Genomic DNA, 23,905 nt, shown 5'->3' on the forward strand with positions numbered 1-23,905 from the left:
GAGGGAGTTCTCGACTGAACTTTTCTATTATTCTTCACATCAATATCTCTAAAACACTCTAGTACTTTCCATCTGCTATCTGTAGGTATTTTTTATTTCAAAATTCTGAGAAAAGACATTATTGTTTTCCAATTTGGTACAAGATGGCACTTCGAGCTTAAATCAGCAAAAAATTGGAGATACCCTTGTAAACTCTGAATCTTTTATTCATTTCCAAAATTTTTTTAAGAATCTTTCATTCGTTACCAACATTTTATAAGATTTTATGAAAATTAAATGGTCAGTAAAAAATTAACTTCCCGTTAGAACCGCTCTCTAAAATTAAAATTTCTTTGGAAAATAATTGACAATTAAGATTAACATTTCGTTATTTATTTATCTTTTGTTTCAATATAAACCCACTCACAACACTACTTTCATGTTATTGCACTACGCGTATACGTACAACACGTTGGATAGTACATGTTAAGATAGGTAAAATTATTCTTCAAAATACTGCGTTAATAATAATGCAGCGTATGGATTTTAATTCAGCACATAATATATGGGACTTTCAATATACAAGGGAATAAAGTCCATTTTTGGTCATTTTATACATATCTTTAAGATCTCTATTTGAAGCTTCTTTCAGAGCTTAGAGATTCATTTCCATATATAGTTAATAACTTCTTATGATGTAGAAAACAGTGTTTACTTTTCAATGTACTGAAGCAATGAAATCTTTCAGTTTTACGTCCCGCGCTTATGATGGTTAGTCTAAAAAGGATGGTGATGATGAGAAATGAATGAAATGGTGGAATGAGGAAAGTGGGAAAATCCCGAGAAAACCCATGAGCACGGTGTTTGTCCACCACAAGTTCCTCACGACGCGAGCTGGGATCGAACCAGGGACCCCAAGCAGCGTAGGTGAACGCTTTACCACTGAGCCACCGCGCCCCCATCAATTACTGAACAAAGTTTACATCTCTTTTACCCACAAATTCGGTAAGGAGACTTGATTTCCTTGTCCATCATCCTTTCATCCACTATTTAGTAAGGTTATAATATGTTCAATGAGATCCATATCTCAAAACTACGAGGAACATTTATCCGAACTCCTATAAAAAATAATGTTTTGATATCTAATTTCGTGTCTGATCATTAATTTTGGACAAAGTGTTTTTATTCTCTATAATTATGTCGAAGAATTGCTCGTAGTGTACCTTAAATTCTTTAGGTAAGATGTGGCAGCTCTAGTTATAGATGTAAAGCATATACTCTATAATAAATTCTTTTTGTATTACACTCCTATTAAAAGTATAAATGCTAATGCTATGTAAGAAAGTAAATGAAGAAAATATACCGAACTTTTACAAATTTGGAATATATATATATATTTTTTTCATTTATTTTCGTATAAAGCCACGTACTGCTTCGTGGTTTTTGCCCAACATATTGATTTCCTCTTAGTGAATTTCGTTGTTTTAGCCTAAAAAAAAGAATGTTGTCATAGGTTTTGCCTGAAAAGAACTGATCTGCGAAACTCAATCACAGGAACTAAATCGCTTTACAAAGTCAATTACACGAGAATGAAGTTTATAAAATATATAATAACACTAATCTTTATTGCATTTAAATATTTCACTTTTAATAGGGATCCATACTTGCTATTTGAACTTAAGCTACTGCTGTGACATAACTTATGTAAAAAAGTAAATTCTGAATTTAAACTACTATTTAGTACTACAGTAAATTATTACTGAGATACTGCACAATCTACTCAATTTATAAAGACAATAAGTAAAGACATGGTAGGGGATACATCTGAAAGATGTAAACACATGCTATGTTATGGTTAGCGAAAAGTAAAAAAAATGTGGAGAAACCGTTATCTCTGATTGGTCGAACACTTGCCTATTATATTAAAAAGAAATTTCTATAAACTTTTTATTACTAAACTTCCAAACTATGCTATGCGTAACTTTCGGAAGTCTTATTAAGAGCTAGAATTGAACCAGAGATCCCACGCTCCAAGTGGCCTTGTGGCAGGGGCGGATCCAGGACCGACTTCTGGGGGGGGCGGTGAGTTGTCATAATGCTACTTTTAAGGGCTCCAAACTCTGGGATGGATTTTATTTATATATATAAAATAAGAAAGTTTCCTCTTCTGGGGGGGGCGATCGCCCCGATCGCCCACCCCCTGGATCCGCCCCTGCCTTGTGGTGGACAAACACCGTATGCGTGAAAGTTTTCGGGTTCTTCCCGTTCCCGCTTATTTTCTTCAATCCATCATTTCAGTCATCCTTATCATCAGCGTCTCCTTGAGCTTACAACCGTGTAACGTACAACCGTGTAACGTAAAACTAAACTATTTCATTTCAACAGAAAGACGAGTATTAAATATAAAATTAAAGATAGAAAATACATTGCCTTAAAGTTAACAAGTTTCGCTCTCGAGACTTCGACTCCTTGTACACTCTCGGTTAAAGTTCTGCTTAATTAAAGGGGGCAATAGTTTACATTTCACGAACTTACAATTATTATCTTGAGTTTCCAACTAAACAATTTTTCATTCAATAGACTACAAATCGCGCTTGGAGAGCACAAAAAAGTAATTTTACAATCATTCATTTTCATTAGTTATCCATGTCCTTTAGCCTAAGGAGCATATCCATGGTATGTTAAACTAAAAAAAGAAATCATTTTTCAGTTTCTTTGAAGTAATGAAGTTTTCAGGTCGCAAATTAAATCGTCACAATAATTTTAAAACTTCAAAATTGCTTCCACGCAGGAAATAGAGCAGATAGTGACATCTTTTAGCTTGACTCACTAAGACGTTTATAAATGAAACGCAAATTCGTTAAACTTAGCAAACGCTCTGGCAGTGGTTATTGGCTTTTTTGTACTGTAAGCCAACAATACTACTAAATCAGCGAGTTTCTCTTACATATTTCCTTCAATTCCATAACTAATTTGTCTTCAAAATCTCATAAGGTTGGGTCAATGGCAGATCCAGGAAGGGGACAATCGTCTCCTTACCCCCAGAAGAGGAAACTTTCTTATTTTATATTTATAAATAAAACCCATCCCAGAGTTTGGAGCTCTTAAAAGTAGCTCTAAGTAGCGGTATTAGAACATACCCAGAAGTCCGTCCTGGATCCGCCCCTGGGTTGGGTCTATCATGCCCATTCAATAATGCTACGAAGAGGCTACTGGCAAAGCATATGTGTATGTAATCTTCTAAAGTGTGTCAAGGTTTTGGCAGATATATATATATAATCAAGAGCTCAAATTTATTCCCTTCATTTGAATAATATTCCTTTTGTTCTTTTCCGAATGTGGCAAAGCAGCTAAAAGCAAGTTTTAGATTAAAATAAAAGTTATGATCATCATTAATTCACCATGGTCTATCGCCATATTATCTTCGTTTTGATGTAAGAAGATTCCTTTCTAATACAATTAACAGTTTCGGATTTACGTATAAGTTAAACAAGCTATAGCTTAGGACGCCACTCTCTTGGGGGTCCAAAAAATTAAAGAAAACAACTTGGTGTACATTTCCTAAATAAAAGTTAAAACAAAAATACAAAAAATCTACATAGATCAACAGTTTTGTGTTGTGTAGGCTCCTCTTATTTATGTATATAAGACGCCTACGTTTTGCATGGACTGGTTACATGGCAAGATATTTTTTTCTAATTTTGAGGAAGCTTTTACTACCATTGTTCAATCAGGAATAAACTTGTTTAAGTTTTGCTCAATTTTTGTTTCATTTTTTTTTTTTTCAGTTTCGAGTAAGTTTGTCTCATATTTGGTCAATTTCAAACACTTTTTTTTTTTTTAATATTAAATTTTGAGCAAACTTATTTCACATTTACTCAATTTAGAACAAATTTGTTTCATATTCGTTAAATAAACTTAAAGTTCTTAAGGCAGAAAAATATATGAATTTTAAATAACTTATTTTTCACTTTTACGGAATTTAGAACAAACTTATTTCCTAAGAGTTCAATTTTGAACAAACTTCCTTCATATTTGTTAGAGTTGAACGTTGCTGTTCGGTTAATTTGAGCTAAAAATGAGAGCGAAAGTAAAGATAACTTTCTCAATTTTGATCTTTTTTTTTTTTTAACAGTATAAATCCAATTGAGAAATCGAAAGTGGTTATATTGTATTTTTTTAGCGAATAAGTACAATTTAAATATGAGAGTATGAACGCTGTTTTACCTTGTTCTAGGGTCTTCTGGTGTTGGCCATGTTGGTGTGCGTCGCCCTGTCTCTCCCAGTGGAGGAACAGAGAGATGAGAAGGATCTGCAGACCGCCAATGCTTTTGGATTGGGCTACGGATATGGATTTTACGGATTCCCATACTACGGGTTTGGTAAGTTAAAATAAAGAATTACGCGAGTTGACGGGTAAATCATATCAAGTATTATGAATCTTTGTCTTCCCACTTCACTTAATTTTACATTTCGCCTAACTCTAATGAAATAGTAAATCGTTAATTGATGTATCTGATTTTGTCAACAACATCTTCACTAAATATATCACATATTTACTGTATGTATAAGTATACTTATAGACAGTGGCGTATTTACGATTTTGTTTTGGGAGGGGCTTTGCTAACTTTCGGGGGGGGGGCCTTTGCCTGAAAATGTGAAAATTCTGCAAGATATTTCATATACTTTACTATAGTAAGTAATATTTCGGAGGGGGGCTTAAGTCCGGAAGCCCCCCTAAATACACCACTGCTTATAGAAATACCATAAGATCTATTATATAAAGGAGTATTTCCTCCTTGGTAAGATGGTTAGGGAGGATGAAAATTACACCAAGTGCAAATTTGCATTTTGCCTAAAATGGTGGATGTGATTTTATTTATGAATGGCATCTGATAATGTTGTGGATGAAATGAGAAGTGGATGACTTGACGAATAGTTGTTAGACAATAGATAAGATTTAAACTTAAATGTATGAAAATTTTATAACAAGTTTCTGTGAATGCAGGAATGAAACTTGAATTGAATAAATACAAGAACGTGAATTATCTCAATTAATACAAGCAAAAGTACCAAATTTGCAGTTTAAGTAAACGTAAATATCTTCTCAGGTTAGCAATCGTTCGATTTTTAGTTTGGCGCGTCTGTCCATTCTTCTCTATCCTTAACGAGGTATTTCATTTCGCCGTATATTTTCTTCCCTATATTTTGTATTATTCCGGTCTGTATGTTTCAAACACGGCCTTTTTCTTCTGCCACTCCGTCTATAGCTAATACTGTGATTCCTCCATGTTTCACAATGCATCAAATCATACCGTGTCTTCTTTTCGAACTATTCTTCCGTACACTGGCTTTTCTCCCTACTATTTCCAACACTCTTTCATTTGACACATTCCCTGTCCGTCTAATTTTGAATATCCTGTTATAGCAGCACATTTCAAAAGCTCTCATTCTCCATATTTTCTTTCCTTCTTAGAGTCCATGCTTCGCATCAATATGAACTACACTTCATACAATTCATCTCTCTTTTCTACTGTTCGAATTTACCGGATAGAAATTTTAGTTTCCCATCGAATACTTTAGCTATTCTTGATATGTTGTTTGTATATAGTATTCCTTGTTATTGCCTAGGCCAAACAATCCATTCACCTCTTCCATCATGTGATCTGATTTGATCCTGTTGCTTTTCTTGCCCATCTCATATCTACACCCGTAAACTATCAGATCAATGGAAACTTCCTTTAACCATAAACTATCAGGTTAATGGATATGTCCATTATAGTTTCAAAAACTCTCAGAATGTTTTGTTAGTTGTATGGTGATCTATGGCAGAGGTAATCCATCACGTCTTTCTTCATTAAGGTCAAATTTTCACTGTGGATTGTTAGAGTGCTGAAAACTTCATGAAATGAACCGCTAAATTGTCCTCAGGCATCCAAACAATGGTTAAAGGACTTTGTGTCCTCATGTTGTACCAAAATACATACTTCCATGCTGCCCAAATGACTGTGCACTCTCTCTCTATGACTTTCAGCATGAAAACTTTCCTCAACCCCTGTACGCCCCTGATATCTCTCCCACTGCTATTACCTCTTCCGGCATTTCGATCCCTTCTCAGAAGGGCAAACTTCATTGACAACGGGACGGAGCAACATGCAGTTGAGGACCTATTCGCATCGCACGTTCCAGTTTCGTTTCGCCACAGAATTCAATCGTTGTCTGAACGATGCAAAAAACGTATGGTTGTGGGCCACGACTATTTTGATTGTAGTTTTCATCTTCTGGCCTTAAGAAATGGCGAATATTTCATTCGCACCAAGTATGTTCTATCCATGAATAATTATTCATAGGTTTGTGTATCGAACAAATATTCTGATCTTCTTACTTATCTCAGCATTCTTATGAAGAACTTTAGTAGATCATCACATATTGAAAACAAATAATATTTTATTACAAAATTGTGTACACTATCTAATTCTATACGAAGCAATAAACTAAGTCGAGTACAGTGTCATTAAACCTTAGCACTAGTCATCTAATACTGGCTACTTATATAAACATTCTACAGATACCAGTTTGAACAGGATCCATAAATACAAAATATCCATCAGTCCGTAAAGTTAGGGTGCGAAATCCTGGGGAGGGGTTGAATTTCCTCTCATTTAATTTGTTTGGAAGAAAGGTACCCCCAGTAATATCTTATTGGGAGTGTAAGAAATGACACCATTGCCAGAAATTTACAAATTAACTCAGGGACGGATCCAGGACGGACTTCTGGGGAGGGGCGGTGGGTTGTAATACTGCTACTTTTAAGAGCTACTTTTAAGAGCGTCAAAAAATAAACTATATATTTTATTTATATATAAAATAAAAAAGTTTCCTCTTCTGGGGGGGCGATCGCCCCGATCGTCCCCCCTGGATCCGCCCCTGAATTAACTTCAGTAATTCAATATAGGCAGCGGTAAAAGTGGATCTGAAAAGATAGGGGGACGGTAGGTAGTGCCATGACGTCACGCCGTTCCCCTGCCTATCTTTGCCCATTGTACCTTTTTAGGATCTGAGGGGACGTCGTACATATTTTTTCGAGGTCGGGGGACCCTCGTTCACCCCTCACTTTTAACCGCTGGATATAAGTAATGACTACTGGTATCCCTAACCAGTAACAACTCTAGAGGGATGAATGCCTCCTCAAATATATTGTATTGGAATATATAGGTGAAGTCAGTGGCGGATCTAGGCCAGGGCCGGGGACTCCTAGGCCCACCAGTTTTTTCAGTGACAAAATAATTTAAACTATTATTTATATGTTTTTGAAAGTTTATATAAAAAGGGTGGTCCAACTACAATGCACGATGTTAATTGTAAATAAAACGCAAAGTTTTCAGAGAATAATCTTAATATTTTTTATTATGATAGAAGAATCTATGGCAATTATGTGTGAAACAAAATATCGGCCAAATGCTCGCCACGGCTTCGGTGGCAGACTTCTATCCGATGGTCCATATTTTCAATGACTCTGAGACATAATTGAGGTTCAATATCATTAATGTGCCGAATTATCGCATCCTTTAGCTCTTGAATTGTTCTTGGCTTATTGACGTACACTTTTTCTTTTAAATATCCCCACAGAAAAAAGTCCAATGGTGTCAAATCACATGATCGTGGCGGCCAGTTAACATCGCCACCACGTGAGACTACACGGCCATTGAATTTTTCGCGCAATAGAGCCAATGTTTCGTTGGCTGTGTGGCACGTGGCACCATCCTGTTGGAACCACATATCGTCCAGGTCCATATCCTCAATTTCTGGCCACAAGAAGTCCGTTATCATCTCGCGATAGCGAACATCAGTCACGGTAACTGCTTGGCCGACCTCATTTTCAAAAAAGTACGGCCTGATGATGCCGCCAGCCCATAACCCGCACCAAAGAGTCACTCTTTGTGGATACATCGGCTTTTCAACAATCACTCGTGGATTCTCATTTGCCCAAATGCGGCAATTCTGCTTGTTAACGAGTCCACTGAGGTGAAAGTGTGCCTCGTCGCTGAAGATGATTTTCTTTGTGAAGTCACCATTCACTTGTGTCTGTTCAACCAACCATTCAGCGTATTGATGACGCTGAAAATGGTCAGTAGGCTTCAGCTTTTGAGTCAATTGAACCTTGTAAGCGTGTAAATTCAAATCTTTCTTCAAAATTCGCATCAGTGATGTTCGTGAGATGTTCAATTGTTGGGCACGACGACGAGTCGAGGTTGACGGCTCTTCTGCCACACTATCGCAAACAGCAGCAATGTTTTCCGCAGAACGAACTTGGCGAGCATGCACAGCTGTCTTCACATTTCCTACAGACCCTGTTTTCTGAAATTTGCGCACAATTCTCCCGATTGTTGACACATTTGATCGATTATGCTGACCAAAAACATCACGAAGTGCACGAAATGCATTTTGATTTGAACGTCCATTTTCGTAAAAGGCTTCAATAATCTTCACGCGTTGCTCGATTGTGTACCTCTCCATGGTTGAATTTGCCAAACCCTGAAACAAAGAAATGTCAAATTAAGTTGGGCAAAAACCTTGATGTTACGGTGTGACACATAATTAACATCGTGCATTGTAGTTGGATCACCTTTTTTATATGCCTATCATAGTCTGGGTACTGGCTGCCGCCCCCCCAGTTTTTACCTTCTAGATCCGCCACTGGGTGAAGTAATATGAAACTATTATTTTCGGTACTCAAAACATAGCTGCCCTTCCTACAACATCTCTGCCTCTCCACCTGTAGAGAAGAAATTAAAACTGGAATCGTCATTGTCCCTAATCTTACATAGTTAAATAATCTTAAGTGTTCAAATATGTGAACTCCCTATGACGAAACATTTGAGTGTGAAGAGTATATTTTTTAACAACTCCTGTATCCTTGTTTCCCCACTTCGACTTTCATAATTTCGCGAACTGCATAAATTTCTTTTCTAGACAGGAGTACACAATTATAGTGTGAGTGTGTAACATTGAAACTAGTTGAAATGCCCATTCTTCGCACGGGGAGGATAAGGTTTATGCAAAATTTTTGAAATTAAGGCTGCTATACACTATGAGATAAGTAATAGGAAATATATTAGGATTTATCTGAGAAAAATGTTACTACATATCTCACACGAATATATTTGAGGAGGCATTCACCCCTTTTGTGCAACACACATAACTACACTGCACATCCTAGTGACATTGATACCAGGCGCTATATTGTTAAAGTGCACACCTCTTTAAAAAAGAATAAAAATCAGAAGATAAATTAGAAAAACTTACCTCATCAGTCTCTGCACCCCTCTTCATTTTGTCAAGTATTTTTGCTATTTCACCCACATACAGCTGGCAGGAAGAAAAAATTGTTTTCACTTTCTCTCATCTGATGTCACTTAAATCTTACGATTTTTTTATTTTCGAAATAGAGCAATCTCATAGGATCGTTCAGAACATAGGAAATGGCACGTGATCTGATCTCATACACGTTGAGATTTTGACTAGGAAAAATTGTAAGAGATTTCCTAGTGTATAGTGTATCGTATAGTGCATAGCAGGCCTAAAGGAATGAGTGAAATAACATGTTATATGTGGCTAGCGCGTATTTCGTGCACGTAGCCCTGGCTTGAATTCCCGATGCGAGGTGCCGCGGTGGCTCAGTGGTAGAGCGTTCACCTCTGGTGCATATAGAGTCGCAAGTTCGATCTCAGCTCTCGCCAAGTGAACGTTGTGGTAGTCAAACACTGTGTGCGCGAGTTTCCTCGGTGTTCTCCCGTTTCCTTCCACTTTCTTAATTCCATCATTTCATTCATTTTTCATCATCATCGTCTCCTTTAGCCTAGATGGCATAAAAGTGGAACGTAAAACTTAAAGATTTCATTTCGATTCCCGATGCGTGAACACAAGAATTTGATTTCCTTGATCATTAGTCTCTTTTAGCCTAAAGGACATAACCATGGATCTTTGGACTAAATAATGATAATAATTTCAGTAAATACATAATATATCAGATGATATATATGATTTATGGTGTTTTTCTTTGTTTGTAGTTTTTATATATGGTATGGTATAATAATTGTAATATGATGCTCAGAAAGGAGGTAACTTGTGAGAAGATTCTCCACTCATATAAGAATCCCACTTTTTAAAATTAGTAATTACGTATGTTATTGTGGACTTGATTAAAACATATGAATTTCTCAAACTTAAGAGGGTAATTGTCCTCCTGTCTTCCTCAAAAGGAACCGCTGATTTGTCAGAATAGACACACCCAATGTTTCATTTACATATCTTCAGGGAGATTGGGCTCTTGTCCTCCTTAAATGACGCCCCTGATTCGACAGAATATATATATATATATATATACGCCTCCATTCTGGTGTTGACCAACTGCCCTTTGTCCTGAAGCTAAGATAAATTAAATTATGCTTTCATGTCACTACTATGTAGTGAACGTCCTTTGGCAAATTGCTTTCCAGTGCAGCCATTTTACACTTTTATTTAAATAAGTCCAGGTATGAAATTTTCTGGGAGAAAATCTGGATCATCTTACTCCAACCGGGTCGCAAGAACTGATTATTTCAGATTTTGCCAAGGGGTGTGTGCCAAACATGTAAAACGAAATATATATAAACACTTCGCTTTAGCCCTGATTCGTTTTACGTATCTTTAAATTATCATGTTATTATAATAAACATATCAGCTACTAATTACTAACCATAAACATGAATTGCGTCCAGAAATCGTCGATTTATTCTTCTGTTTTATACGTACATTAAATATCAACAGCAACCATATCTTTCGTATACGTATCCTCTAATTTCGTGTGTAAAACTCAGTAATGAGCTTTCCCATAGCAACCAATAATCTCGACAATAACAACATGTTCTATCAATAATAAACTAATAATCTTACTCATGACAACATGTCCTGTCAATAACAGCATTCTTTCTTTTAATTATATCTAAGCTATATGCTTAATTATTGCGCCTCTGATCAATGTTGATAATATAGGTACAGATTAATTATAATAGGGATAATCGCTGTAAATGTCGCCCAGAACGGGAATTCCGTAACAGTATTACAGTGAAGGAAAGAACCCTGTGTATTTTCAAAACATTCACTTTTTGAATAGCCCTCGTACTAATTATTATTACATCAATCCTCGTATTAATTATTATTATTACATCAATATAAATATTTTTCTTTTCTCTTCTTTCTCCATATATATATATCAATTCATTTATAACAACATTTTTCTTTTATTACTAATTACGTATCATAAAACGTCGATTCATTACAAATATCATTTATGGGTCTATTCAAAATTATAACTAATTGATGACTTACGCAGAGTTACTAGTTAATTGTTCCTCTATTACATTAAGCGATAACATCCATATACAAACAACATTATTCATAATTAAGATCGTCATCTTATCAAAACAACAACAAGATCAGAAGGCATTAATTACGTTTAAAAGCTTCAATTTAAGTTCACTGTCATGGATTTCAAGTTAACACAATCGAATCTCTTTTTAAACACATAAGATGAAATAAAGATGAACAAAACAATAGGTATATCATAAGAGAAAGACTTAATAAGGCACATAATATTAAGACATATGCTAACATAAATTCAGCAACCGCGATCATAAACATGAACTCAACAAGATTAAATAACATAAAACAAAATATACATAATATATCGGCATAAAAATATTTTGTTTTCTCCTTCTGAACAAAATGTTATTATTCGAACAAAGTACTGATAATAGACAAAATCATAACGTTATTTAAAGTAAAATTACTTAAATACAACCTTCTCAAACTCCGTAACTCAAATCTAAGTTACATGTCCAAAAGATCCAATCAAACTAAACAAAGAGTCACAAACGAGAATATAGCCATCTTCAATTGTCTGATTCAACGTATCTATGCCAAGAATTTGAGCACATTTCTTAGCAAGAATAAATCCAATTCCTCCAGTGGCACAACACACATCTATGAAGGAAGTTTCTTCGTCAACTTCAACCACTTTGGTGATGGAAGTATAAAGCTGCTCGGCTATCAAAGCATTCACTTGAAAATAATAATCTGTAGATACTCGGAAATTCACGTCACATACAGTTTCTTTCACATATTCTTTCCCGAACAACAGCTGCAGTGGTGGAGGTTTCTCACCTTCTTCCTTTTCAGTGGAGATCAGGAAATAGAACGATGTCACATTCAAACAGTTACCTTCTCTGTTTTGGAAATAATCTTTCAAATCATGCGTAATTTTTCTTATAGGCGAATGCTTCAGAAAGTCTGCAAGTCCTTCATTCTTCTCTTTTCTTTCTTTTGTCCAATCTGCTAAATCCAAATTCCTTCTCGGCAACAAATCCATCAGTCGCGTGAGTGAAGATTTTATTTCTTCATTATTCTTCTTCAACTGTTCTCCATAAGTAACATCCCACAAAGGTATTGTTGCCTGTTTTATTCTATCTTCTACAGATAGCTCAACTTTCGCCTTTTTAGAATCCTTATCAACAGAGTTTTCTAATTTTCGTTTACGATGATCAGCTTCGGCAACTTCGGCTGAAAGAACTCGCTTCTTCCAACTGTATCCATTCAAGGTCTTCACTGCCATCTGTTGGTCTTCTTCAGTTTTAAAGATCAAATAAATCCAAGAACTCGCTCTCTTCGGCGACTTAATAATATGGCTTCCCAACTTCAAATCGTCTGTCAACAATTTCTTCAATTTCTCTAACCGGTATAATCTCGGTAGACCTTTCACTTCAATTTTGAATACGCCTGTAGTGGTAGTAGAGGTTTCCTTGGCCGGAGATGACGGTTCTTCTTCAATTGTAGCATCTCCCGCATCACCATTCGTCACAGGTTCAATTGTTTCATTTCCATCCTGTTCTTCAATATTTTCATTTCGTTCATCGACTTTCTTCTGATCTTCTTCCGGTTCTACTTTCTTATTCGCATCAGTACCGTTCACCCTTTTAATCAATACGTGCAAATCCTCTTTCAAATTATGTTGTAGCCGATCGAAACCTTCTTGTACACCTTGTACTTTATCTGCAAGAGATTTTTGCTGCGTTAGTATCTGTTCTAGCCTTTTTTGTTGTTGGTCAAATTTCTGTTCTAGCTTTTCATCTAGCTTTTCATCTAGCTTTTTATCGTATAATTTTTGTTGTTGATCAAATTTCTGGTCTAGTAGTTGACTAAACATATCAATAAGTTTAGAATAGGAATGTTCAGGCAGAGTTACGGCATTTCCAGGTATGGTTTGATTTGAAATACTGGGTACTTCTTCAATCTCGGAATCCTGCATATTAACAATTCTTTGTATTCTCTTCCCACTTCTCAAAGTAGTGAAACTCATAAAATACGTATACACATAAACTCAGTTCTTACTATTCTTCGGAACTAAATAGTATAGTATAGTCCCGTGTCTTCGGCACCAGATAAAACGAAATATATATAAACACTTCGCTTTAGCCCTGATTCGTTTTACGTATCTTTAAATTATCATGTTATTATAATAAACATATCAGCTACTAATTACTAACCATAAACATGAATTGCGTCCAGAAATCGTCGATTTATTCTTCTGTTTTATACGTACATTAAATATCAACAGCAACCATATCTTTCGTATACGTATCCTCTAATTTCGTGTGTAAAACTCAGTAATGAGCTTTCCCATAGCAACCAATAATCTCGACAATAACAACATGTTCTATCAATAATAAACTAATAATCTTACTCATGACAACATGTCCTGTCAATAACAGCATTCTTTCTTTTAATTATATCTAAGCTATATGCTTAATTATTGCGCCTCTGATCAATGTTGATAATATAGGTACAGATTAATTATAATAGGGATAATCGCTGTACATGTTCACTGACAAACTTTCACGTTTTTATTAGTATACAATTTATTAAGAAACAGAAACCCCTGATCTCCCAAATTGATATCCCTCAATTACACATTCCCAGCTTTATGAACTCAAACGGAGAACTGACAAAGCGATTCAAAATATCACTTATAGATGGCAGTGTTATATCAACTTTAGGTTTGAACTGGTATCACGTAGTTCGTGATAATGACGTTAGATGGCAAAGAGGAGGTGAGTAAAAGTATTAAACCACTATGAAGCATAACCCACTTTGCATGAAAAGAAATGATACAACATTAATGCGTCTTTTTAAATCAGCCACTTATCAACGAGGTTACTACATTCCTTGCGAATATAATACAGAATTTGTTGTTTAAAATTAATTTACAATGAACAACTCAAAGAAAAAAAAATATGAATGGAAAATCAGGTAAGATTTTGACATTTTTTGGTTGTTTTGGAAAATGTGTGTAATGTGATACTACCATGAAATCAACAACAAATGAAATAAAATCTTTCAGTGTAACGTCCTACGATTATGTCATAGATTAAGTGAGGCAGATGATTTTTGATTTGATCTTTACTTAAGCGTTCCTTTCAGCAGCGAGGCTCTATGAGACGTAGATCTTTAACGTAGACTCCGAACCACATGAGCTCCCACCGGGAATCGAGCCCTGCCCCCCCCCGTATCAAAGGCACGTACGCTAACCGCTTAGCTAAGAGGAAGCTCGATATGTATGATTAAAGCAAGTGAATGATAATGGAGGAATTTGTGGAATAAAATGTGGGACGAAATGGAAGAAATCCTGACAAAATGAAGTTACACGATGTTGTTCACAAACTTCCTTGGCAGAAATCGAACCCATGATCCCAGTCACCAGAGGTAAGCGCTCTTCCACTGAGTTGCCGTGCCCCTCTATGAAATTAATAAATACATAATTAAAGGAGCATTTTTGTAACTATTCACGTACAGAGTAATGCAACATTACTTTTATCATACACATCCAAGTATTTAATACTTCCTCCTTTTTACACAGCCCATATCTATATACAGTATACATAACAAGGGCGGATCCAGGACGGGCTTCTGTGGGGGGGGGGGGTTGTAATACTGCTACTTAGAGCTACTTTTAAGACCTCCAAACTCTGGGATAGGTTTTATTTATATATAAAATAAAAAAAAGTTTCCTCTTCTGGGGGGGACGATCGTCCCGATCGCTCCCACCTGTATCCGCCACTGATACATAAGCTACAAGTAGTATGTGTATGTGTGTCACCGTTATAAAAGAAGCAACAATCCGCTAGATAACAACGTATTTTGCTACATATGCAGAGCGCCTAAATAAATAACAATTTCTTTCAGGTAATAGTCTTAATAGTTATTGACAACGAAGGACCATACATTTCGGGGACAAAAATTCGTTTTATTTTATCCCGGGAACTACACATGAAAATTGATCCTCAAGCATATTAACTTGTCCAGATCGATGTGATCTCAACTAATAGGACCTATATCCATTTTATTAAATTGAAAGTCGCTATGTTTGTGACTCGTAATCTCTTGAACCGCTAGACCGATCTCGATCAAACTTTCAACATAGATGAGGTTCGGGCCTGGGATGGTTAAGATCATTTCATTATTACGTTTCAACGTAGGAGAGGAGAGATATTTAAAAATGATCTAAAATGAACAATATAAAATGTCGAATCCATAGTTTTCGGGGTCGCTGTGGTGAACAGCAACACTTTCGATGCCGTTTAAATCCAAATTCAGCCACACAATATAGGGGAAGAAGACGGGAAAGAAATATAAAAATGATCGAAAATGGCCGATATCAGAGAGCAATTTAGTAATAGTAAAAAATGACTGATTAACGAAACATATTACTATTTTTTTTCTTAATTTAACCCAATGAAGCAGGTAATTGTATATATATATTAATATATTTTTGTTAAACAGAAATTGTAATTTGAAGGTCAATTATTATTTTTTTAGTTATGTCTCAGTAATCATACTGGGTCTTAGGCAGAATCGTTTTTAGCGTTGTATTAAGAGCTTGACTAATTTGCGCATGTGGTAAAACGTAAGTAAGGTTAACAACGATTTATATACTTAAAAAGCCAACCTCGACTTTTCCACAGGGTTCTCCAAAAACTATTAGAGAAATCAATTTAAGTGACAATAGGATTCATTTAACTCGATGTTTTCTAAAGTGCAAGTAAGTTCGTGGTAGACAACACCGTGTCCGGGGTGTTCTCACGGTACTCTAATTTTCTCCTACATTCTCACATCATGAATTCTTCCATCATAATTCACTTGTATTATCATTTGTCTCCTTTTGCCTATAGGTTATAATCGTGGGATTTAAATAGAAAAATGTATTTTGCATTTTCACGTAAACATTGATAAATTCTCTTCATTATGCGTACAATCGCTTTCTCAATTTATAATTTTTATAGTGTGAAGCACGTTACACTAAAATAGTTTTTGAGATACAAAACTTGGACAGAGTTGCTCACAGACTCTACAAAAAAAAAAAAAAAAAAAAAAAAAAAAAAAAAAATTGTCTTGTGGGCAATACTATTAATGTAATAGTTGGAAATGATTAGTAAATATGGTCCACATCAAAATGTTCATCCCTCGCTTTTCTTTTCGTGCAGGTGAAACAAAAATTCAGTTTAAAATTGTTACCATCATTTTTGCAAACATTTTACCATTAACACTTTAACCGAAACATGGGTCTCTCAGACCCAGTGATAAATTTACAACACAATGGTGGCACCCCTGGTTGCTGGTGAGAGTTTAAATTTATTTGGCTATTTTATTTTATACGTTCATATACCATGTATATAAAAGAAAACTTAAATACATTTAAAAGTAAAATATAAACCAAAATTGACTTGTGGGTCTCTGAGATTTTGTGTTTCTCATAACATTTCTGAAACACATGTTTCGGTTAAAGTTGTACTTTTCCATGGGTGGCCCAAAAGTAGGTATACAGTACCGTACCGCATTTTATATAATTTCTTAATGTTATCCATCTGATAGACTTAGTTTCTTTATTATTTGTTCTTAATGTGTTTTTGATTATATCTTAAGCTCGGAAGAGCTGAACCAAATAAACTCATAAACTAGAATGTTATGCTTGATCAAGGCAGGGGTGTAAACCTACTTTTGGGCCACTCTAGCTTCAATACCCTATAGTCTTCAGTTAATATTTTGTCTTGATATAGGAATAATCCGGTCAAATACCATCCATTAATTCTAGTCTTTTCTTTCCTTTCTTTGTTTTCTTCCCACCATACTTTGCTACTACGTTTCTTAACATGCCATTTCTTCTCATTGCCACATTCCCAGTTGGTGCGGCGACTTTATAGTATATCTCGTTCCCGCGAGAGTTTTTCTACCTGTCTTTACTAATTGTGATTACTATTTGATTCAAGTCTTATTTTGCCATTTATATTTTATGTTAAATATTATCTCGTCTACGTATTTACTCAAATATATATTGATTTCTTTCTCTTGTTTTTCAGGTTATGGCTTCTACCCCTTCGGTTTCTACAAGGGATTTGGCTTCTATGGCTAAAATTTTGATTTGAAAGAATGTGTACAAAGGAATTGTAAATCGAAATTTTAGATAGAAATAAAATACAAAATAGGAGAATTTCTCTGTGTTGTTATTTCCTTGTGACTTTCCTAATGACAGATTATTTTTCTAAAAAATAATAATTTTACAAATAAAAGGTGTCTCATAAAGAACGCAACTTTTAAAATGTCCAACATTTCTGTTCTATTAAATTGGCAACACTGAACGTTACACGATTTTCATCTTTGACTTTGTTGCTTGTACTCACGGAGCTCCGAACGCATATTTTTCACGCTCAACCCTAGCCATATGAACTAAATACACGTTTCTGATTGGTTGCACTTTGCAGTTGTCCCAACTTTCTGGTGCATGTATTGTGTGTTATAGTAATAAAAGAAAATTGTCACTTTGCGTGTTGATAAAAGTAAAAATATAATTATGTTTGAGTTACATTTTATTAAGAACATAATGTATATTTTTTTTTCAAGCGCTACCCTAAAAAAACAATATGCATTTTGGTCAGAAGAAAGCGTGTGAGGTTCGGACGACCCAAGTGTGACGTAATGTCACGTGGTATTATCATGGGGGTAAAGGTGGAACAAAATGAGCACTGTGGAGCTTGTAACCCCCTTCGCTCGCTCAGCTATGTTTCATAAGGTAAATAAATCATATAAATTACTTTTTATGCATTTTTATGCATTATATATTACGTACAAGGCAAATGAGTACTATTTTTTATCGTATTTTAATGATAAAAGTGTCATGAAAATAAAAAAGAAAAATAAAATAAATAAAACTTTTCTTGGGTCGGGTTTGAACCCACTCCAAAAGCGATCATCATTAATAGCTAGCACGCTTGGCAAGAAGGACTGACAGCAACAGGCACTTGATTTCTACTATATGTACGCTACGCGGAGAGAAACGGATAACTTCAACCAATCAGAACCGCGTATTTAGCTCCTATAGCTAGGGTCGAGCATGATTTAAAAATATGCGCGCTGAACTACGCATAATCGTACTCTGTTTTCTGTACGGGTAGGAATGGAGAACTTTTCACGATCGGAACAGCGTGTTGCTCATACTGAAAACTTGTCACAAATGTGGTGAATGCTTGGTGATTACGATCGTGCGCTCTCCGGCGCTCCGTGACCAGTGTTTCTTCCAGACATGTTTTTTTTTTGGGGGGGACACTGCCCCCAGGAGCTCTGAGAGTGCCCCCCGGAGGAAACCAAAATAATACGTCTATCGGCAGTGCCCCCTCGAAATACCAATTGTGCCTCCCCCCGGAACATTTTTTCTGAAAGAACTACTGTCAGTGACTACTAACTACAAAGACAACAGATGAAAATTGTGTAACGTTCAGTGCTGCCAACTTACAAGAACAGAAATAACGATTTCAAAAGTTGCCTTTTTTATGGTACATCCTTTAGTATATACGGAGAGTGTGTGTGCAACATCTTTCAAAGAAGACATGTAATAATAGATACAATGTGCTAATTACATAGTAAGTACATAAATAAATAAAGTATCTATTTCAGTAGAATAAAAAAAACTGTAAATTATTATTGACAACGAACCAGGGAGAAACGCGATTAGACGCGGCTCCTCCACATCCAAAAAAATATCAATGACGTCCCTCCACTTCCTTAAAAAATATAATGGGCAAAGATAGGCACGGGGGACGGGGTGATGTCATGCGTCCCCCTATCTGTTCAGATCCAATTGTACCCCTGCAACGAACGATTTACTTTTCAGCGCCAGTAAAGTTCGTTTTTCTCGAGAACTATTGAAAATTTTTCCTCAAGTTTGTAATCTTGTTAAGCTCTATTGACCGATATACAGTATGTCTAATATTTGATCAACATTTCTTACTAAACAGAAATTAAAATGTCAGCTCTAATCTAGGCTATAAAATGTCAAGCTATATATATATCATTAATCATAGTATGTATTGTCATTGTGTAGCATCATAACGATGATTTACTTCAGTATCCGTTTTAACGTCATAAGTGGCTTGGCTCTCGTTACCGCATGAAACTTTAGGTGCATATTCTCGGAAACCAAGTATGAGCTTTTACACCACTTTGTTCAGCTCAGTCAGATCTATCGCTTGCTATTTGTTTTATTCCTGGACAAAATTTGTTATTATTGTTATTGTTGGACGCTACTAATACAAAAAATACCATAGGAAAGTTTTTAATAAAATGCAACCATGTGTCCCAGGAATCTGTTTCTTGGAGCATGCTGAGACATGTTCATACTCTGACAGTAACTATTGCGCCAAGTCGATTGCTCAGTTATTCATTAATAGTGATAGTTTAAAGTGCTTGCTATGACATCTTGGTCACGAAATGAGATATGAGCAGTTTGAACGTAGACCAGTCCTTAGATGAAATGATTCTTGCACTAAATAATATCTGTCCACATCGAACAACTGTATTCAGGCGGTACAGAGAATTTCAAAGGGGAATTTCACTCTCGAAGAAGCTGGGAAGGCGTTCAGTTAAGGAAGAAAACATTACTAGGGTGCACTGTTAGGAAAATGCTTGATAAAGACAGGTGAGTAAACTAACAGCACATTGTGGATCATTAGGCCTAAATGCACCAGCAACTCGTTCGATTCTGCACGACCATTTGCACGTGAAGAAACTTTGTTGTCTCTGGATGCCGAATAGTCCGATTGAAGAGAGATGACATGACATGTGACATGGTGCAGCGAGATGCTACAAATGTTCACTAAGGGACAATCTCGATATGCGAACAACATTGTGACGGGTGACGAGACTTGGTTGTGCTGTTATAATGTGCCGATCAAGTCTCAAAATAAATGTGGGTCTTTGATAATGAGGACACACCTGTAGCCAGGGCCGGATTCAGGATTTTCTGAGGGGGTGCACTAAATAACTGCCACTACATTTGAATTAAATTCAGTTTTTTAAATGCTTATAGACATCCGTGGTGTGAATGAGTAATTGCACTGGAAATGTTAACTGTCAGCTATCGATGAATCCTTTTCCTTCAACCTTCAGAAAATTGACTGAAACTATTGATTTTTGCAAAACTCACTGCCAGCTTCTCACTTTAGATAGTGTATATTTACAACGAAAGGAGGGGTGAATGTGCACCTTTGCATCACCCCCCCCCTAAATCTGAAAATACCGATCAGTAAAGAAGAAAATGATAATTGTGTTTTTTAAATCGAGTTGTAATTGTTATCAAATCGAGTCGAGTTGGATTGTGGAACGTGTCGTTGTGGACCCACAAAAGACAGTCACATTTAAGTGGTCCACTGAACAGAGCCTGGGTAACGTCATCAAATCTATAAAGAACCTAAGACCAAATTGAAGAATGGACGCTTGGCTTCTCCATCATGGCAATGCTCCAGCTCACCGCACTAAAGCCTGCACCGGATATCTGACCAGTACAGGAGGGGAAACTTCTTGATCGCCCTCCTTACAGTCTAGACCTTGCTCCCTGAGACTTTACTCTGCTCCCGTATGCGAAAATGAAGCTGAAAGGTGTACCCGTGATGAGGATCTTCTGAGGGCTTGAGACAACGAAACTAGACAGATCTAGTGAAACTTGACAGATCTGGTTTAACGATTGCTTTCGCAGGATGGAGAGGTGTATTAAATGTGGTGGAAATTAAGTAAAACTGTATTGCAAAACTTTCTAGTACCATTTGTATTATAGAATTCTCAGTACGTTTCCTTGTTTTTCATTGGCGTTCTCTTGTTGTTTCGTAATCAGACATATGTTTGTGTTGACAAATTTTAATACTAGTTCTAAAGAAATAGTGAGTTAGTTGGTTGAATTGCAGTTTGGCGTCCAATTTCAACTCCGAGGCAATATGAAACATGAACTTAGAGCGGAAACCTGGGATAGGAACCTCAAGAGCTGACACCCGAAGTTGAATTCGGCTTTTCCGTGTATTAACTATGTAGTCATACAAGGCAGAAAGAAATAGAGGCAAAAACTGCAGTTGCTATTGCAAATGACTTTCTTAATTCCTAAAATGAGCACAAGTCCTGAATTGGAGGTGATCTACAGTTTCGGGATTTTGTACTTTAAGACTTCTGTAGACTCCCTCGTACTTGATTGGCATGTTGGAAGCATATTAGAAACACAACAATAAGAAAAAGAATCATGTTGTGGCCAGATTTAACAATTTAAATACTTAAATGAAATGAAAATATATCTTTCAGTTTAACGTCACAGGGTTATGTCCTTTAGGCTAAGTGAGACGAATCATTAATGGGAGTGAATGATGATAGAATGATTAGAGGAATGAGAATGCGGGAGGAATTAGGAGTACACCTAGAAAACTATGTTGTCCACCATAAATTTACTTGGCCAGTGATCGAACCAAGACCCACACGCACTAGAGATACGAGATCTACCATTGAGCTACCATACCTCCTTTTTGTTAAATATTTAAAGACGATAATATGAGATATTCACAGGAAAACAAAAAAAAGCATAACAAAGCTCCACAGAAAGAAGCAAACATAGATACAGAAGGAAGTGAAAGAGAAGTGTTTGAAGATATTCACTCTCCACATTCCTCATTGTGCGTTGTTGTCAATAATACAATCGACAAGTTTAGGTAGAGAATACACTTGAGTTTAGAAAATGCAGACAAATCAGGTAATTTAAGAAAATGTATGCGAGAGAAAAGTTCTACTCTTAAAATTAGGATATTTCCTCATAAATATTGACGTATGGTATCCCTATAAACCGGGTACGTTAAAATTGAGTGTTACAAATCAATTTCCCGTCAAGTATCCATCAGGAGATAAAAAAGTGATAAGGATCAAAATTAAAAAGCGCAGAGACGCCGATCAAATTCTGTGAAAAGAAAGTGTATCCAGGGCCCCTATCAAAGTGAATCTGGCGCCAACTTTAAAATTTCAAATGACAACATGGGTCGGATGATATCTCGTTCTATATATATCTTGGAACGAGATCTAATAGATTATATCTTGGAAAACTAAACAACTTTGCACCAACTACCTTATACCTTGATTCATGGTTATAATACTAGGGATTATAAGTTTCAAATTAAAAAAAAAAAAATAAACAGGAGGCGGAAAAATAAAGAGAACCCTTATCAAAACATTTGAAAAATATTTAAAGAAATATTTGAGTGATCAAAATCAATCTGATTGCATCAAGAATCACTTTTTACCAATGATATTAGACTACTAGTTGCAAGTTAAGTTCAAAGTGTGAAATTGGTGCAATATATCAATCAATAAGCTTTAATGGTTACTTAAAGAGAACAAGCAGTACCTACCAAATATAATGAAATGTATATTCGATATAAGACGAAATCACCAGTTCCTATATATTTATATAACTACAAGGCTACTGATTTTATATAAAAAAAAAACATTATACACATTGCATCAAGATTTTATCTATTTATTGTAGGATGGGACACCTTAAACTTTTTACACACTTTAAAAATTATACATACAGATTTCGCGAGATGTATCTTCAGTGATGTATTATTTATTTTACGTTGCTATGACATCGTCGAATTACTATATTAACATAATAGCAACGTATAACATCTGAAAGAGAAATTACATCTAGATCTTTTTTATATTCTTCTTCTTCCTTTCTTGAGCAGCTTGTGCATAATTTAAAAGTACTTCAGCCCACAAATACAAATAAAGATATAATAAAGAGTGATGAAATACAAGTATCGTTGTATATGGCGCCTGAATAATAGGACCTTTAAAAAAAAAAAAAAAAAGAGAAATCTTGTTAACTATCACAAACGAGGTATTGGACTTTCCGAATGACCCTTGTGTATATAAAATTATAATTCACATCATCATTATATATCATATTTCACTTTCACAACTATTATTTTTATATTTTACTATAACATCTTAATTATTTTCACTTTAAATATATATATTAACGTCGAACAGAAAGGTACATTCGGACTCTGGCCTAACAGTTGTTTAGCTTTCAGGTCCTTTTGTGGCCATTGATTCATAACATAAGATGTAATTTGATAAAATTTATCTCAGTTTAACGGGAAAAATTATGAAGATCGTGAACAGAAATTGACATTTACATAGTTACTATTATACATAAGGAAGGATGAAATGCAGGATATATTCAACAAAATATAAATTAAAATTGAAATATCGACAACATCCGGAACAAAATACGATAATGAACTTCTAATCAAGATCACAAACGTACGAATTATTTCATTCATTGATTCATTGAATTATCTTCATAGAATTCAAATGAAGTACGAATAACAAACAAAATCATAACGATATTTAAAGCGAAATAAAGCAAAAATCAATTGAATACAGTTTTCTCGAACGCCGTAACTTTAGCTTAAGTTACATGCCAATTGCCAAAATTTATAGAATTGGTATTATGTACCCCTAGGTC

The 23,905-nt window shown here is 35.5% G+C and overlaps 1 long non-coding RNA gene across 1 annotated transcript in view; it reads left to right on the forward strand.

Annotated features, from left to right (window-relative positions):
* LOC145662137 (uncharacterized) overlaps window positions 1-17,561 on the forward strand; it is a 34,195-nt gene extending 16,634 nt beyond the window's left edge. The window contains exons 2-3 of the long non-coding RNA XR_014126995.1: window positions 4,217-4,361; window positions 17,430-17,561. This is a non-coding gene — a long non-coding RNA (uncharacterized LOC145662137). The remainder of the gene's footprint in view (window positions 1-4,216; window positions 4,362-17,429) is intronic.
* The last annotated feature ends 6,344 nt before the right edge of the window (window positions 17,562-23,905 follow it).

Source organism: Thermobia domestica, chromosome 10 (assembly GCF_964235325.1).
Source record: "Thermobia domestica chromosome 10, izTheDome1.hap1.1, whole genome shotgun sequence".
NCBI classification, from domain to species: domain Eukaryota; kingdom Metazoa; phylum Arthropoda; class Insecta; order Zygentoma; family Lepismatidae; genus Thermobia; species Thermobia domestica.